Source organism: Onychostruthus taczanowskii, unplaced genomic scaffold, assembly GCF_017590055.1.
Source record: "Onychostruthus taczanowskii isolate IOZ18803 unplaced genomic scaffold, ASM1759005v1 scaffold160, whole genome shotgun sequence".
Taxonomy (NCBI): domain Eukaryota; kingdom Metazoa; phylum Chordata; class Aves; order Passeriformes; family Passeridae; genus Onychostruthus; species Onychostruthus taczanowskii.
Window position 1 is genome coordinate 88,392 of NW_024498796.1, and position 13,934 is coordinate 102,325.

At 37.1% G+C, this 13,934-nt stretch overlaps 1 protein-coding gene across 2 annotated transcripts in view; it reads left to right on the plus strand.

The window, feature by feature from the left end:
• The first annotated feature begins 3,546 nt into the window (after positions 1–3,546).
• LOC121333266 (aminopeptidase O-like) overlaps positions 3,547–13,934 on the plus strand; it is a 38,963-nt gene continuing 28,575 nt past the window's right edge. Inside the window, exon 1 of one of the 2 annotated variants that reach the window (XR_005952263.1) lies at positions 3,547–3,661. The gene's annotated coding sequence lies outside the window, so the exon portion shown is untranslated. Of the gene's footprint in view, positions 3,662–13,362; positions 13,598–13,934 lie in introns of those variants that run through there. The other variant, XR_005952262.1, reaches the window with a different exon arrangement.

Consider the following 13,934-nt stretch of genomic DNA (forward strand, 5'->3'; position numbering starts at 1 on the left):
TTTTTTATTAATTCTTTTTCTTTAACTTTGTTGTTAAAAGGTGGTTCTCTGATGTCCTCTTCCAAAGTTTTAGCCTGAAGTCAGTTTAGTCAAGTCTGTTCCATTAGAATTCATCAGCTGTTGGAAGAATCCATTCAATATATTTTGTTTAAAATTCTATATTGCTTGTTCTTAAAGTGTTTGTATGGATTTACAATTTTCCCAGTAACAGCATAACATTGCATGCACACCTGTCAGAAAAGTAGCACAAAATTATATTTGTGTTTTACGTTGGTTCCTGCTAGTTTGCTCTGCAAAACACAGTTTGTTTGCAAGTTGTGATGAAGCTGCAAATGTGCAAAAAAAAAGTACTTTTTAGACATCTGAACAGTAATTTCTTGTTACTCCATTCAAGGAGTAATAAAATCTGTATTTAAAAATGAGCTGCATAGGAGTTTTTCTATGTATTTGTTAAATATGTATAATTGGGGAAATTTGATTTATTAGTTAGATTCACTGCAGCATTTTTTTTCAGAGTAGCAGTGTATTAGGAACAGCAACTAATTTCAAATACATGGCCAAGCTTTCTTACGCTGAATTAAAGTATCTGTGATGTTTACCTAATGTGTTTTTTGAAGTGTCACATTATATAATTTAATTATGAAATTGTAGGGGTAAGCTAATATAGCTGGAAAATTAGCATCAGAGTTTATGTGGAAAAATGCAGAATTTGATTTGAGCATGTAGTGTCCATGCTTTACTTTCTTTCCAATATTGTTTTCTTCTGACTTTTTATTGGGTAGTAAATGCATTTCAGTGAAGAGTACTTCTATCTGCCTTTTGTAATATGGTAAACATACCTTTGAGCATTGTTCAAATATAAGCTAATTGTGGACTACTGAATGTTTTTGTCTAAGAAATAGAAATATGGGGTTCTTTCATAGTAATTACCAAAATTTTACTTTTCTTTGTAGACACCTTTTTTTTTCTTGTTATTAAAGTTTATAAATTAAAATATAGTTGAAAATTAATAACAGCCAAATATAGTGTGACAAAATCATTCTGTAGGTGTTAGGCGGCATCGTGTTCTACCTTGAATTGTGCATTTTTCTGTATTACAGCTTTGAATTACAACTGAATTCAATTGTTTCAACCACAAACAACAAAAATTTAATTGTACTGATTCCCAGTTTCCAGGGGTCTGTCTCTCATAAATAAACACCCCTGAAAGCCTTTAGACAGAGCTCAGGAGAGTTGCATTGAAGGAGTTTAGAACTGGCTTTTGAGAACCAAGTAGAAATATTTTCTGCACGTGAGGTGCCGCTGGCACGCGTGGCTCCTGCTGGGTGAGGCGGCTTTGTGTGCGCACACACGGCCTCTCCACAGCTGCAGATTTCCTTCTTAATTTTGTAGCACAAGTCTTTGTTCCTATCCACTCCCTCTACAAAACCTGGTTTTCAACTCAGCAAAGTTTGTTTTCCTTTTTTTAAAAAATCTCAGCTTTATATAAAAATGTGTAAGGTACTCCTGCTTTGATGTCCTGCCAGATTTTGTGGTTTTACAACCCAGTTTCCTGGAGAAGGTTTTAAAAAAAAATTATTACTGCTTTGTTTTTTTTTTTTTTTTCTCTTCCCTATTGCTGTGTGAGTCATTTAAAAACAAAACAAAACAAAAGCTGACTGTCGAAGGAAACAGTGAGATGTCAAACATTAAGTAAACTTTCCAAAAACAGAGGAAAATCCAATCACCAAAGCCAAAGGAAAACATCCCAACCAAGCAACCCAATGTCTGTATAATAAATGAATATTTTTAAAAAAATTACTAAAAGGAAAAATATTTTAGTGTAATGGAACTCACATTTTTCTCTTATGAATAACCTACAATGTATTCTTTAAAAGACAGACAACATTTGATTTAAACAGTAGTTGGTATAAGTGGAAAGGGGGAGAGGCAACAAACAACTGGCTAAAAGCCACCTAAAAGTATTTTTTCCCATGATTTTGAGGTCTCAACAGTCTGACTCATCAGCTTCCATTCTATCCTTTGCAATTTTACATGCCCAAAATCTAGATTAAAGTAATCAGTCTTTCTGTCTACTGCTGCAGTTCAGAGCTGTGCTGTGATATGCAGTGCATGTGTGTATCACCGCAGTATCATGGGTCTACAGAGCAAGCACTTACTGGTGGAACTGGAAACCTGAGCTTTAAAAAATAAATATATAAATGGCAGTACTGTATACATTGAGAGGCCTTTAAATTGGTTTCCTTACTGTGAGCAGCAAGGATTGTTGTTTGCAGGGTTGCTATGCATAAATCAGTAATTTTCAGTGTTCGGGCCAATAAGCTCTAATTGGCTCAGCAATACAAGTTTAGCCATATAAATGCTGACAGTCACTACAGTCACTACAGTTTGGGTTTGGTCTTTCTCCTGCTGCACCACCACCCCTCTTCCCTGCCCCTCCCTCCTCTGCCCCTGCTTTACTTTTCAAGTCAGTTCAAACTGCGTGGTCAAAGATCCCAAGGGGGACTGGAAAAAGGGAAAACAAGTTTTCCAGAGAAAAACAGTCCTAAGCACTGTATGGAACTTAGGCAGCTTTATGAAAAAAAAATTGCTTTCTGTTAATATCACAACATGTCTTTGTTGTCACCTTCCTGTTCTTCCCCTTGAGACACATCTCAGACAGGTTCAGATCCCTATTTTGCTCCATGCAGATACATTCAGAATTAATCCGTACTGTAAACACTATGCTTCTATTGGGGCTAACTATTTTTTGACTACAAAGGGTAATACAGAAAGGCAGTATGTATTGGAAAGGCTGCTTATTTATACTGGCTTTATTAATGATACAGACCTGGTAAAATACCATTGCTGCATTTGTTTCTTCCAGCCAGACTACCTATGAGCTGGACTTGGTGTTATGATATCACAGAGACCAGCACTTGTCATTTACTGTAAGAATGCAAATTATATAATATTCATTATTAGCAGAAACTACAGTTGCAATAAACTATTTCCTTTAATTGCTTTTATTTGCATTAAAATTTTATTTACAATAAAAAAGGTTGTGAAATATGTGCTGTCCTTGGCAAACCTTGATGCGCTTGGTTTTTCAGTTATTAAAGTAAAAAGATGTGTTTATTGGCTATGTTTTCTAGAAGTCAGTGCACTAGCACCTGAAATTAAGAGTCCTTCTGCAAATGGACACACTCATCTTGTTATAGAAAGCAAGAGGGTAACATTTCTTCTTTTGGGCTTGACTTTTAAAAATGTAGATATATTAGAAGGCAGATGAAAAAGTGGTTTACTTTTACATTGTTATTGCCCCTGGAACTGTAAGATTTGTCAAAACTAGTTATGTGTTGCGTAGTGCCAAAATTAAAATTTCTAGTTAATGTGATTATTAGATGAGAGATAATATTCCCAGAAGAACATTGAATAAAAATGGCTACACTATGCAAAGGGAATAGGGAAGGAAAGAAGTGGAATATGATCACGCACAGCAAGACGTAATTACGAGGGTGGAGCATATCCAAGACTGGTTTGTGATTGGATTTAGATTAAGAAGAAGAGCTTGTGTATTTAGTCTGGGAGAAGACAAATACTAGAGGCACCACAGCACAGCTGTAATAAGGTTAAAGGACTTTGTGCTCTTGCTAAGAGTGGAACAGAAATTGCATTTGCAGTAAGTATGCTCTCGTCTTTTAGCCTTTTTAGAGTAACAGTGCATTTCTTTTGTCACGTGCTTTACCAATTCTTGGAGTAACCCAGCTGTTATGGGTTACAGCACTCATTTTGAGTATCAGTGAAAAATTCCTTTCATGTCGCCTTCTTGCTTCTATAGTCCATTTGTAGTTAGAAGTTGATAAGAAGTTGGATTTATCATTAATGACTTGTTTCAGGTGTGTTTATAAAAGAACGTCACTGTTTGTTGCAGAGTTCAATCACAGTATTAAAACTCAGCTAAGAGTGTTTTGCCTGTCAGTGCCACACTGAGCATTCACGGCACAGCTGGTATCTGTTCGGTGACTTTAGGGGTATATGAAATACCGACTTCTTTAGGAAAAGGTTACAGGGGGAAAAATATTTATAATACTCATGTAATCAGCTATGCCTGGTTGGATTTTTTTCAAAGCAAATTTTGTTTTAGTGGTGAAATCTGTGACAGTTTAACATGCTTTTTGTTCTTTAAAATGCATCTTTCTGGAATTTATGCAGAGATAATTGACAAAATAGACAGATACAGTGATTCATAGTTAAGCTGATTGTGGGCAGCAGTTTGCCCTTGTAACAATCAATGGTGAAATAACCATGAAGGGAAACATATTTTGACTTTTGCCAAGGCCTCCACAGTGTATGCACTCTGGCAGGGAGGTGTTTAATTTGCAGAGGTGCTGAGTGTGCCTGGTTCCCAGCTTTCTGGGACTTACAAGTATGTATCTATCTGAAAGTCGGTGCTGCAAAGGCTTCTCAGGCTGGAGTCAGCGGTGCACAGAAACTGCAGCATGTTGTTGGAGCTGAGATGTCTGTGTTTGAAAATGCCAGGGTAGCAAAAAGCATTAAATTTCCAATAATAAGTTGTTTATTTTAGTGTATTTTCAGGCTGGGCTGACTAAAGTTTTATACAAATTAATGACTTCTTTAGATTCTGCTGAGAATAAGCTGCTTTTAACATAAATTTATCTGAAGTCTGTATAATATGTTTTGAGCTAGTTTGAAAAAGCAGTAACTGTACTATCACTGCAAAACTCTACAGGTTTTTTTGTAATTCATTTATTAAGCCCTCTAATGTGATTGTGAAAGGCACATTTAAGAGGGCCAAATGCATAAACTAGTGAGCAAGAATAGGCTTCTTGTTTCTGTGGAGGTACTCATGCACATCAAGTTAATTACACCTGAGTGTTTGCAGCATTGTGCACATAAGTTGTGATTGTCATGGGATGTTGTTCATGTACGTGATGATCTAGCTGGGATTTTGAGGCATATTCAGGGAATTATGTTAAAGCATAAGGGAAAAAACCACACAGCAAGCTAAATCTCTACTGCCTAATTTGAAAGAAAAAGGAAAAGTGCTATTGGTTTGGGGTTTTTTTTAAGACAGAACTATGAAGGGTTAATTTTGCCAGTGGAAAGTATTCCTTAATCATAGCTGTTTGCTCTATGTTACCATACCATACCATACCTTTCCTAATTTCAAAGACCTGCAGATGTCATTAGACTCAAAGCAGAGTAATCAACTGTCAAGTTTACCTTTGTTAAAAATAGGAATTCAGTGATAAGATGTTTGTCTTGAATCAGTAAGACACCTTGGAAATTTTATCTGGAAAAATAATAATAAAAACAGTATTTTTTACAAACTTTTATAAACTGAGAACTTTAATGTCAAGTTTCTCGCTGGAGGGAAAATTTTATAGCGAAGTTATAAACACCTGAAAACTGCAATTTATAATGGAAACTTAAGGTCCATTTTTGCTGCAGCAGCACACATGTTTCTATAATGAGACTGACTTAGCTAGAAGAAAAAAGCTGATAGAGTAGGTGCTTACCTTTGCTTCTTAAGAACAAGACCTATACTAAACAGACATTTTGCTTGCACAGTGGAATAGGTTGCCTTTCAGTATTCAAAAGCATTCATTACTTGCCTTAAATTAGGTTTAAATGATTGTTATCCAGCCATTTCTTAAATTAGTAGTGGGATTGCACTGTTTAAAACTTTTACGTGAACAACTTGGTGCTGTCATTGTGTGTAGCACCGCAGGTTCTTGCTAAAGCTGACTTCCATTCGACTGTAGATAAGATTATGAATTACTGTTGAAGTACTGCACTTAGTGGTTATCCAGACATTTGTACTATAAATAATAACCCGCTGCATACAGTCGGCCCACTGCTCCCTGGCATTATCTGCTTGATTATTTTCACATTTCTATGTAAATTCAGTGATGAAGTGCTGGTCTTATTCTCCCTCCTACAAAAGATAATCCCTGGAAGCTAATGGGAGCTCTCCTTCTACAAGAAATATGTAATGAGCCCACAGGTCAGCAAATTTTCTAGGCATCCTTCTTGGCAGTCAATAGTCTTTCTTCCCCCTCATTTCCTGAGGTAGAAGAGGTAAAAGTGAAATAGCATGCAGCCTTGGAAATAAGTAAGTGAATGCTGTTTGGTGGCGGATAGGCTGCCCCGCTGTCAGTAGCAGTGATTGTCTCGGATCTGCCTGTTTACCAGGAAGTCCTGCTGTAGCCCATGCTGGTTTCTCCAGGTCCATATACAAGGCTTAAGTAGGGCATAAAATATCCATAAGGGAGTGGAACCCAAAAATGCACAGGGCAGGATATGGAGTGCTCTCTGCTTAACACGTTTTAGGTCTTTTTGCTAAGGGGAAAAGTAATATTGAAAGGAGTGGCAGTAAACGAAATGGTTCCTCTGTGCATTTATAGAATAAAAATTAACAACTTTAGTCTGGGGGGTTTGGTTAAGGATTTATTTTAGTTTTTCCGCAACAGCTGCTTTTACCATTGCTTTCTTGGTCATTTGTAAAGCATTGGAAATGTTCAAGTATCTTTAAAAATGAAGGTTGTAATAAATTATTGATGGAAAATATGGTAGAAAATCTCTATTTGAAAATGCAGAACCTAGGACACTCTTTGATTTCAACATGAAAACTTGTCTTTGTGCCTGCTTGTGGAAATCAAGTTTCAGGTACCTCTATTTTATGTTAAATGATTCCTAGTACTCTGTAATGTGGCGTATAAACCTAATGGATAGACGACATGAAATCAAGTTATTTTAAGCACTTCACTCAATCTTCCTTGCAGATGCAAAAACCAGCCAAACAACCAAACGAACAAACAAAAAATCTTAAAACACCACCACCACTGTTTGGAGACAGGTAAAAAAAATTGTTGAATTATTAAGTGAGTGTATCTTTATATACTTAACTGCAAAAACCAGTATTACAAATGAGCATAAAAAGTTGCATGAAATTAATATGTTTAAAGCCTCTAGTTTTACCTCTTCTGTGAGGTAGAGAAGATTGATTGGTAGCTTGAAAATTCAAAAAAGCACTGTTTACTCAACCATGTTTTTAACCAGATGTTGTCATTGTTTACTTCAGTATTCTTCAGATGCTGATCAGCACAGTGAGACTGAATTTGTAAGGGGGTTTATGCCTTAAATGTCGTATTTGTATTCTTACACCTGTATCAGCTTAGTAGTTACTTAGTAGGTCTAAAATATTTTTTCTGTTCCTGCCATGTTTTCACAAAATCAACACACATTTCTATAATCACAAAACATACTAATTTTGGGGATTTTTTTAAAAGAGAGCTGTTCGGAGGCTAGTGTTTTGATGCAGTTCTGTTAAATTGAATAGAGTTCCCACACAAAGCTGTATTTATGAATCAAAAACAAAATCCATGGTCAAGATCGAAAAGTTATTATTAATGTTGTGTCAATATGAGAAACTACTGGTTAGTACATGAGATGAAAAAGTCCTGATTGCTTTTAATGATTCACATATCATCCTAGACATTACAGAAAGTCTCATCTGAAAAATGTGAGCAGAGTGTAGCACTTACCACATTTTAAACTCATTTTATCTGATAATTACTTCTGAAAACATTAGTATTTCAACTAAATTTTTGGGTTTAGTTTGCTTGCTTTTTTTTTTTTTAAGAAGTTCTGTTCCTGCACGTGCTGATGGTATGCAAATGCTGTCTCGAGCCACTAAATTTCTTGCAGTCCTTCAAACTAAAAAATCCATAAGTCAAATTGCAGTTTGGAGAAGTTCATGTCTAGCAAGTTTGGATTTGAATTATTTTTATACTTAATTTTAATGCTCCTGTATAGGAGAAATACAGATTTTGAAATACAGATTTTGAAAGAGAAAATTTGGCAGTGGCATCCTTGCTAGAAACTATAGTATCTTTTTTAAATAGCACTGGGCATAATAATAACGTTGTGTAACACTTGTTCTCAGATCTTTTAATGGCTTGATTTTGGTGTTTTTTCAAGTGTTAACTGTCTTTCGCAACAGTTTAAACTAAAACCTTATCCATATTTCTAAAATCAGGAATAAAAACTGGCGGGATACACTTGTTCCATGTCACACCCATCACAATCGGATTTGAGTAGCTTTCACCAAAGTATTAAGCAATGAACTTTTGTCATGTATTTCATTGTCTTATCCTCTGCTCCTGGAGAGAGCTGTATGCAGTGAAGCATTTTTTTTCAGAAAAGTTTTTTTTGGGAGGTAGAAGTGATGGCTTTTTTTTTTCCCTTTAAGTACACCTTGCTATGTATTTGTAGTAGAGCAGGCAAAACTGAGAAACTTGGCCTACATCTGGGGTGAGAGGTGGTGACGCTTGTGACCAGTCTTAGGTGACGGTGAAAGTTTTGCAACGATGAAAAGATCCTCAGTGAAAGCCTTTTCAAGAAGCTTGAGTGTGCTTTGAGTGAAGAATTGTGCAGCAGAGGAACTGACTGGCTGTCACCTGGCTGTCACCTGTGCTTTGAGTGAAGAGTTGTGCAGCAGAGGAACTGCCTGGCTGTCACCTGTGATCTGTGGGCAGCAGTCAGCAGCAGCTGCCTCAGAGTCATCAGTGTAGTCTGCAGTGGTTGATTTTATGAGTATTGTGGTGGGAAACACAACAAAAACCTTGAAAGCCAGGTAACCATATGGTAACCTGTGTTGCTGGTCATGGGGCAGTGTTCAGTGCCAGTTTTCTTCTAAAGTGCCAAAGGCTTCCTTTTGGGATGATGAGGCAGTTGGGCTGAGAAGTGACAGCAGCTGTGGAACTAGATGACTTTCCACCACAGCGAAAGAGTTCTTTCAGACAACTGGATAGTTTTAGTCATGGCCATTGTGAGACCTTAGTTAAAAGAAGAATTCTAGAAGCTGATGGCAGTGGATTGGCATCTCTGCATCTTTGATCAATGGGGACAGTTTCATGACTGTAAATTCTACATACTGCTTTTCTAGGTTTTCAGCAGCACCTATTCTTAGGTTTAGACTGTTAGAACTAGATGTGTTTTAAGGTTGTCTGTGATTAAGACTTTCTTGGCGGTATGTGTGTATTTCTGAAACTGGTGTTCACTCAGTCTGGTCAATTGTATTCTCAACAAATGAAAAAAAACCCAAGACCAACACCCGAAACAACAACCAACCAGCAAACAAGAAAATTACTCTAAAAGAAAAAGGGATCAAATGGATGTGGTGTATTGAAAAAATGTTGTGAGTATGCACAGGCTGTGTTGGACACAGAGTCCACCAGAGCCAGATTGCAGATCTGAAGAAAATATAGCTCTGGAAATGCAGTTTATCTACAAATGTTAAGAGATACGTGACATCATTAAATATGAAAGCCCTCATTACCTGTTGTTCTGAAATCAAAAAGAGTAGAAAAGAAAATCTATTCTTGTGGATTCCAGTGGTAAAGCGTTAAGAGATGGAAGTGCAAGTTCCCATCTGTGATTTAATGCTTTCGTCCTGGAAGGCTTGTGACATTGTTAGTGCTTTATGATGAATCTCAGACAGCCCTCCTTGAAGTGGTGGTGTATCCTGCAGCTCCAGCATGAGCTGAGTGGAATTGATAAAACTTCCTTCAGCACAGCCATGCTAGTGAAAGCTTTGAAGACCAAGAAAAGTTATTTTCTCTCTCCTTCTTTAGGTTCTTTCTCTGAATTCCAGCTGTTTGGGACATCTAGTAGGTAATAGATGCTTGTGCTTGATTTACCACAAAAGAATGTGTTTTGGTGAATAAGCTGAGATTTCCCCAAGAGCTGACCACACGATAAGAGAGTTGGAAAACCTGTAGTGAATTCCTTGAAGATGACAATCCTATCTGAACTCTGGGCATTGACTGAGTCTTGCTTTGGTAGGTATAGGCAGAAAAAATTTCTTTGCCAGGAGTGGCCAAATGTGTACCAAACTTTCAAGGAAAAGGATTATACTTCTTCAAGCTCTCCCTTGCTAAGTTCTATTGTAAAAATATTTCATACTGAAGAGGTATCTTAACTTCCTGGGTTAGTTTCCAGAGATAGGATTTTTCATTTTCAGTACTGGGTGGTGAGGGTACTTGCCCAGTAATTTGCTAGAAAATTTAGTTAATTTTCTTAGGCTCTCAGGTTTTTGTCTTTTTTCTTCTAGAGTAGAAGTAAAGGAAGAGTAAAGGAAATCTGTTTGGGTGCTGAGGGTGTTCTCACTGATGGTTGTGGCTCATATTCCATCATTATGCTTCTTCAGCTCTTCATTTTTCAGTGTCTGCTGTAGTTTGTCACTTCCTTTTAATGTCTCAGGGACCATTGATAGCCGGCTGGTTTCAGAGGATGTAGATGTTGGTAATTTAAGGTGAGATGGTTTATACTGCCACTGATCAGCTTAAGCACGTGATTTGGAGCAGTTGAGACCTACACTGTTTTGGGTGGACAGATTAGGAGGCACATACTTGCACTTCAGCATCTGCTACAATGTGTGTATGAAATCTTTCCACCAATTGCTAAGACTTGGTGGTCTTTTCTGTGAATCCTCTAATAGGTAATAGTCAGAGAATCTGAAAAATAAAACAAATGGTCTTCTTGGCTCTTTTCTTTGCAGTTAGATGAATAGCTCACTGAAGTGCCTCTGCTGGGTGTGCTGTTAGATGAGAAAAGCTGCTTACAGCTGGTGAGCACTAATCACAGGGCTGATATTCTGATAATTCATCTGAGCTGCTGGGGACTCCTGAGATCGAGTGAAGGGATGACTGAAGATCTTGCTGTTGCCAACATCAGCTTTGGTTTGTGTCACAGTAATGCTGTCTGTGAAGTGTGTCTTGAGATGTGGAATTTGGCTTTCTGTGTCCATTTTCTCTTGGTGTGTGGCCATTTCATCTGAAAGAAGGAGCAGCACATCCTGGAAGCATGATAGTAACTGGCAGAGCTAGTAATCTGCATAGAATAGAGAATGTGTAGCCTATTATGTTTGAAAGGGAATTATTATGCTTGAGGGTAAAGTTACAGTGAAATGTTTCTTTGAGAAAGCTAAGGTTGAGAAAAACACTGCATAACATGACTGAACCTGTACTGGAAGCCACCTGTTTTTCATTTTGCTGGCTCAGCAATATGTTAGATCATAAAGGTTTAATCATTTTTGACATTTCAGTGCATTTATGTTAGGTTGTAGATGTTGAATTTCTTTGTAAGTGGATCTTCTCTCCATTAAGTAAATTATGGGAAAATACTTCATATTAAAGCCTGAGAAAAAGTTCCAGTTTATGGACTGATAGCAATGGCTGGCCTTTAAAAAATATTACCGGTAATGTGTAACCAGAATATCAGACACAGAACATAAAACAGCAATCGGTGTCCTTCATTCAGCACTGTTTCCATATTTGTGGCCAGAATAAACCAAACCTTTGTGTTTTAGTAGGTATCAGCCTTAAAATTATTCCTGACAGAGCTTATCTGCTTTCAAAGAACAGCCTTAATTTTGATATTATAAGGAGGAAAGTAAGTGGGAGCAAAATGCCAGTGCATTTAATTGTTTATTAAATAAATTGGTCTGTGTCATTTTTATGTTCTACTAGTAAGATGTAGGTGATGCCAGATATAAATGTCCCAGAAAAACCATTTTGAAGTATAGCACAAGTGAAATGCTGATGAACTTGTTGGAATTATTGCTTTTTGAAGCAGAATTCACAGAAATATATTTTTCATTGTAATTACCAGGTGCAATCCCTGGTTTGTGTTTTTAAAATGGTTGCGTTCAAAAATGAATTGCTGAGCATAGAAAGAGCCAACTGAACAGATACAGAAAAACCACACAGAGTGGGAAGAGATGTCATACAAGTGCAGTTCATAAGTAGACGAGAATGTGTTACAGACAGAGATATTTTGCTTTTAAATATAGTGAGGACTAGTTATCTTTCATAAACATTGAAAGAGGAGCTGACTTTTCATCAAGAGAGAAGCCAAATAAACTGGCCTAAATGAAGCTGAGCAGAACTGTCTTTTTCACTACTTGCTTGTGAAATTTTGTCAGCCTGTGGCAAAGATGGGGTTTATTTTGCAAACCGGTTCAAAAAATATGTCAGCTGCAGAATACTTCTTCCCCCTGCATATTAATCAAACAGGAGACTAGTTCTTTCAGAATTAATCTTTTCTCACAAGAATATTGCACTACCCTAGTTAACAACGGTAAATGTGGACATTTTTTATTGAATTCATATATTACTTGATATGAATACATTTTAGCCCTTGAAGTGGGGTGGGGGGGACATGCCTTGTTTTCATTTAAAAGAAGTCACTGTGCTGATCAGCATCTGAAGAATATTGAAGTAAACAATGACAATATCTGGTTAAAAACATGGTTGAGTATACAGTGCTTTTTTGAATTTTCAAGCAACCAGTTTTCCTAACAGTTTGAGGAATAAGGGGATGTGTTCTACAAAAGGTTTTATTTAGTTGCAGCCTGCAGAAAAAAGCATTCAAGGCAGTGGGGGAGAGTTTATAAAATGAAATTCATTCAGGGATTTTTTTGACCATGTGAAGTAGAAGTGCAGAGATGGCCTGGACCTATGAATCCTGTCTCCTCGACTAGTAGCATTGCTTTCTTGACTGCAGTTTATGAGGAGATTAAACAGGCTGCACAGGGTTGAGTCAGTCTCTCTGGAGGTATTTAAAAAACATGTAGACTTGGTGTTTAGAGACATAGTTTAGTGGTCAATGTGGCACTGCTGGGTTAGTGGTTGTACTCAGTGATATCAGAGGTCTTTTCCAACCTAAATGATTCTGTGATCAATTTTTTTCTGAAGGGAACCATTCACAAGTGAACTATGGAGTGGGGGTTTTCCCTTTCTTTCCTAAGAGAGGAGTGGGAAGGAATTTGGTTTGACTTGGAAAAACTTTGTAAATATATAAATGAAAATACATTTTCTGGTTCTGGGAATAGGACACAAGATTATTGTCCACCAAGTACAGGAGAAATATACTGTGCCTTAAAAACTTTAAACATTTCTGTGTAATTTTCAAGGTCAAATGCTTTAATTCTCTATAAGGCCTTGTTTTTCTTGTATTTCAGCCAGCATTTTCCAGTGCACAGTAGTGATTTTTTTTTCCTTTCCCCCCCCTGTTTTTTGCTCAGTATAAACAGTTCCTTGCTGTGGTTACACAGACAAATATAGCAGAGAACCCTTTTCTCAGAGAAGATTCTCCCTGTGCATTTTTTAACCATTTTTGGGAAGAATTGATTTATTTGTGCATGCAAGAGAGGGAGGCAGTAGCTGTAAATTGAAGTGACATCATATATATTACTCCCATTGATCCACTTTTAGACTAGAGCCAGGATAAAAGGAAATGGCATCAGGGAGGAAGTATGCTCATTTAGGCACAGATCCCAGTGTGATAATGGAGTAATAATAGAAATCACGCCACTGTCAATCGGTTGCTGCATTAGTCTGAGGCAGATTTCCCCTCCAAGGAGGCTTTCAATGACTTCATTCAAGTGCAGGCAGGAGCAAATGGGATATACAAAATACCAGCTGTACAACTTCAGTGATTTGTGTCCTGGCAGAGGGGTGCAGTGCAAGTGCTGGTGCTGTGGATCAACTCAAGTAGATGTATCTGTGTCACATTTCGTGGCTGAAAGGTCAGTAGTCAAATGTTTCAGTGGCAATTTTTTTTCTAGTATAAAGGCGAATCTGGCATTTATTGTGTTTGTTAATGTAGGAATTGATAAATACGCTCTTTCGTGTGGGTGGTCTTCTGGGATGTGAGATTGATGACCTCTATGGCTGCTATACCAGATCTCTGAAGAGGAAAGATTTGTTTTCTTTGTGCTTTTTACACATTAGGGACTGTACTTTGAAAATTCATAGTTTTGTTCAAAGATTATTTGTAGAAAACCTACTAATCTATTAAGATACTCTTGTAACACAGTATAATGGCTTAAGTGTTTTGTGTACTAATATGAATAAAATACACAG